Source organism: Elaeis guineensis, chromosome 3, assembly GCF_000442705.2.
Source record: "Elaeis guineensis isolate ETL-2024a chromosome 3, EG11, whole genome shotgun sequence".
Classification (NCBI taxonomy): domain Eukaryota; kingdom Viridiplantae; phylum Streptophyta; class Magnoliopsida; order Arecales; family Arecaceae; genus Elaeis; species Elaeis guineensis.
Genome location: NC_025995.2, coordinates 18,387,267 through 18,393,103, shown reverse-complemented (window position 1 = coordinate 18,393,103; position 5,837 = coordinate 18,387,267).

Below are 5,837 nucleotides of genomic sequence, written 5' to 3'. Positions count from 1 at the left end.
TTAACAACCTATCCAACCCAAAGTCAACGAGCTATACTTGATGAATGGATGGACAATGACAATAAAGATAGGTGCTATATGTTGAAGTCCATATTAAATGAACTCCAACGTATGCTTGAGCATATGTTCACTGTCAAGGACACATTGATTCATCTACAAGTGTTGTGAGGTAATCAGAGTCGCATAGCGTATGAGATGCATGATGGACAGTTAGTCTATGATCATTATTTGATAATGATCAAAGATATTAAGGAGCTTAAAAGGCTCAACATGACCATACACAAAGAATTGCTTATAGATTTGATCCTGTGATCTCTGTTTAGTTTATATGGATAGTTTATGGTAAACTACCATATGAATGATCATATTGGCATCTTATCTGAATTGGTCAAACTGTTACTAACAAAGGAACCTTAAAAGAGTTCAGAGATAAATATCTGGAGAGCCTAAAGAATAAGGACATGCCTAGAGTAGGCTTGTTCAAAGTTGCTCAATACTATCCTTATGATTTTTTCTTCTTTCAGTTGAGTTATAGACTCTAGTATTTTTATATAGAGTCTATGAGAAGGTAGAGAGCTGAGGAAGTAATCCTTAAAATTGGTAATAGGGCAAGAGTTACTGCTGTGGCCATGGATATCTATCCTTTGTGATTGTCATTTGGATTTAGTTCTTAGAGACGGTCTCTATAATTTGCATGGTGATGCATCTGTGAACTTAATTTAGCAAGCAGTAAATGCCATTGGATTTGAGAGATCCAAAATTGAGATAAACCTTAAATATATATGGAATCTTAAGCTAGGTCATATAGGAGAAGAAATGATTAATAAACTGAAGAAATATGAACTTTTGGACTCATTGACTGTTGAGTCATATCTAATTTTTGCATCATCTCTTTGAGAAAATATGACCAAACTACTCTTGTGGGACAAGAAGAAAAGGACCACTAAGATACTTATCCTAGTACACATTTGATGTGTGTAGCCCATTTGATGTACTAACAAAAGAGTTGTCTCTATTTCATTACCTTTATCGATGATTAGTCATGATATGGGTATGTATATGAGATACAAATCTAAAATTTTTAAAAGATTTAAATAATTCAGATGTAAAGTAGAGAAATAAATCAAAAAATTTCTAAAGACACTTCGATCGGATCGAAGATGTAATACCAAAAAAAAAATTTCTCGATTATCTCATAAAGTGGCATAGTTTCATGTTGGACCCCTCTTAGTACATCTCAGCTCAATGAGATAATTAGGAAGAGTCATAGGACTATATGAGATATGGTTCGATCCATGATGGAATACACTGATTTTTATTGTTTCTTTAGGGACATGCTTTATTTCTATGAACTTGGGTTCTTTCTAAAGATCTTTCTACCACATCGTATGAGATATGACATGGTGAGAATTGAATCTTGATTATTTCAAGGTTCAAGGATGTCCAGCCTGTGTCAAAGACAGTAGGTAGATATGTTAGAGAATAGATTTTTAAAGCTCATCTTAAAAGAATTTGGGATACTAATTTTCTTCTAAAAGGATTACAATGTGATTGTGACCCGATATGCTATCTACTTAAAAAATTATTTAACCAAGATGAAGTAGTGGAAGAAAAGTTAAGCTTGAAGAGAGTGTCTCTGAAAAGCAGCGAGCTATAGGATCTAAAGAACCTATTTTTGATGAGCCAGTATATATATATTTCTCTTCCACCCCATACATATAGTAGGATCTCCCATCCTCTCAAAAGGTACTTGGGTATGCTTAACAGAGGATATAGAGAAAAATCATTTCTTATGAGAGATAGAAAATATAGAGATAATCCCAAAAATCTACAATAAGACGATGCTAGACATCGACTCCAAGAAAGAGATATGAAATAGCTTTTCTGATTAGATAGTTTTTGAAGATTTCTATATGGAGTAGCTTATAGATTTCACTTCTCGTGATAAGAGATCATAAAGTTTGTAATAATCTTGAAGTTGGAACATTCATTTCGATGATATGATCAAATTATTTGATCAAAAATGAAGAATTATGTGTTTCCAAAAGGATTAGTGGGAGTGTCCAATACCGACATCGATTAAAATATTGTTGAATATAATTTTTTTTATGAAAGACATAAAGCAAGCATCCTATATTCTAAGAATATAAAGATCTATAGAGATAGATGAATTGGATGCTTGTATTTTCACAGATAAAGTATATAGATTAGATGCTGAAAGAGTTCAGCATAGAAATCTCAGAGAGGGGTCTGCTACTCTCTTGGGCATAGATGTATGTCATATAATGTACTTGAACTGATATAGTTAATACTATGAATGACACGAGTAGATATCAATTGTATCCAAATTGAGAGCACTGGATTGCTGTAAAAATATTCTTAAGTATTTGAAAAGAACTAAGGATATATTCTTAATTTTGAAGAAGGATCAAAGCTAGGAGTGGGAGAATACACCAATTCAGATTTTATGTTTGTCGTTGATGGTAGAATGTCTACATCATGAGTGTGTTCTTATGTAATCATATCAATATCTTGAAATGATTCCAAGCAATCGACGATGGAAGCTGAGTACACTGTAGATGTGTAGGATGTATTTTGGTTCTAATATTAGTTGCAGAATTGGATGTCATGCCATCAGATGTCATGACACTATACTGCAAAGACAATGGTATCATAGCCCTTTCTAAGGAGCTTAGGTCTCACCAGATATCCAAGCACATAGAGCAGCAGAATACGTGACTACCTTAAGTAGAAATACATAGAGGTGCAGAGAGCAAACTCTACATGAGATGTGGATAACCCACTAGTAAGTCACTTAGCTAGCTAAAGACTAAAGCCTGTCTTACGAAGATGGAGCTTGGTACATGGCAGATTGGCTTTAGTGCAAGTGAGAGATTGTTAGATGTATGTCTTAGAAACCAATCTTTGCTGATGTATATCATATTTCTAGGATATGATTTTATACTTAATAGGTAGTTATATTTTCATTCATATTTTATATGTCTATGAATCATCTAAGGGATTAACAAGATGATGACACATATTTTCAAAGAGTTGAGAATTTGAGACATGTGTCATTGATGGTTAATTTCTAAATTATTCCTGATCATAGGATCATCATGAAGATGGTGATTGATCCAAATAGATCATTGCACGGATCGCTTCCTTTGGACAGATGAGTCTCGAGTCTATGGTGTAGTGATACTGGAACGAAAGTGTAGATGGTTGTTAGAGAATAACTAGCACTGAGTATGACCAACACGAGAAGTCACATGGATATCTGCTCACTCGTTAGTGACTTTCTCAATGCTATAATTGTATGACTGATTCTTTAACATGCAGTGCTACAGCTACTCACAGTGAGACTGCTGGAGTTTGACTATACATAAATATTAACTCAATGCATCCTTATAGTAGATGTTGGCAATAGTTGGTCCATTGTAGGAGTAGGATATACATCTAAATAAAATCTATCGATCCTAGTAGAAAGAAGTTGTCCTATAGGATTTAAGAAGCTAAATTTTTAAGTCTATGGCCATAGTAGTGTGATTAATAGAAAAGTATTTCATGAGAATCATACATGGACTCGAGCTAATTGAATCTATCATATGATCGATGATGAAGTTTGACGATTCATCTATGACTTGCCATCTGATCGGGATTCACGATAGAGGGACTATATCATACGTATACTGCACCTAGAGATTTATCATCTTTTATTCTATTGGGTTACCCCTACATACTGCTAGGTGTTACTGATGGATTGTGAGACCCACGAGCATCATCTCGATGATCGATGATCCTTGATGGGCAGAGTTGGAATGGTTCCAACCCATTGAAAGGAGTTTTGATGATATTATGAAAGAGATCACAATATATCTCCTATCAGATAGAATAAACTATCAGATCACACACAAAATACTTTTGACTGATCAGATGATTGAATTATGATTATGAATTGTGATAGGATTTAATTATCATTTGATTGATGATTAATCCAATGCAAAAGTTATAATTAAGTAACTCGCTAAAGAGTTAGTGAGTTATAGGAGAATTAATTAGCAATTGAATTGCTAATGGCTTCATTTGATTGAGCTATGGGCTTGCATCAAGTCTAATTAAATTAGATTTAATTTGATTGATATAAGTTTGATTTGATCAAACCTAATTGGATTATGAGATAACCAAATCACATAAGAGAATAATTTCTTGTTGAATTAGGATTTGGATTTGACTTAATTTCTAATTAGACTAGAATCAAATAAGAGTGTTTGAGTTTCTATTTGGACTAAAATTCTCTTCCTTCATGAGTGTACTAATTCTAATTGGATTATGATTAAATTGAGTTTGACTCAAGCACCAAGGAAAGTCTAAAAAAACTAAGACTCCTCCCTAATTACGGTGAATTAATCTAAATAGTTTGAGCTCCAAATTAGATTAAATTTCAATCTATTTGGATCTAATCAATTTCTAATATGATTAGAATTGGTTAGAGTTTAAATTGGTTTAAATCAGCCACCTAAAGAAGAGTCCCATGATGTTAAAACTCTCCACCATGCGCCATAAAACTAAGCCCTACGCCAACCAATTTGGATGCCAATATATTCCACGCTCCTCCCTTTTTTCATGAGGTCTTTTGCATGTAAGAATCCATGGGATATCTGATTTTTTTCGTGTGATATGGGGTGCAAAATGAGAAGGTGTTGGGCGGCCACAATTCTAGAGTCCAAAGGAGTTTGGACTCTCACCTAAACTCTATCTCTTCCTTATTTAAACCATGCATCTTTTGAGGCGTTAAGGGGCTGAGAAGAGATCAGATTTGGACACCAAAAATCAGATGAGAGGTGTGCATGAAAAATCAAAAGAGAGAAAGGCATGGCATGATGGTGAAGGCGTGAGTATGTTTGCTTCAATCCTTTCTTTCTTTACCAACAACAACCCAACAACCAAAGGTTGGTTGTTTTGGACCATCTTCTCTCTCTTTTTTTCCTAGTTTGGACATGAGTTTTTCTTTCTTCTTTGTCCAAGAGTTGGATAAAAAATTCTTACATCTCTAGTATAGAGATTTGATGCATGAGTTTTAGGAAGAAAAGAGAAGAAAAGATTCTTCTCATGATTTTTAGTATAGAGATCAACATCCTCCTATTATCTTCTTCTTCTCTAAGAATATCTTGAGAGAAAAGAAGATTTTTCAACCATCAAGATGCGATCTCTGCAAAGAAGCTAGCACTCCGGTGAGATTAAGAAGCTTTTGATCAAATCGAAGTCTCGTGTGGATATCCATAGAGATCAGATGCTTGTGTAACTTCAAGAGACCTTTGGAAGATATCCACGATCATTAGTTCACAGTGTAGATCGACCCATTCAAGGTATGAAGTTTATTTATTTTTTTTATTTGATTTTTATATCTGAATCATATCTCACATATATAGATCCTGTTTATGGTTTTTAAGATTTGAACTTATGCATTTCTTAAATTACATTAAATTTAATCTAAAAATTTTAAAATTCTACTGTATACTATTTGAAAAATTTTTGCATGCATGAAACCATAAAACTCCTACATCCCAAAGAAGATAGAGTTAAATTTTTTTTCTTGCCCAATCAATGAGTTTCTTAGACATGTAGGGGTATCGATGTAATTATATCTCATGTAGAAGAAAGACAAAAAGAATCCTAAAATTGTTCAAATCATAAATAAGTTTAGATTAGATCTAAAAAATTTATGATTTATTTTTCCTATTTTATGCAAAATATTCAACCTAAAAATTAGTTTCATAATCCAAAATTTAATAACAATATGTAAGGGCTTGCATGAAAATTTTTGTAAAATAATT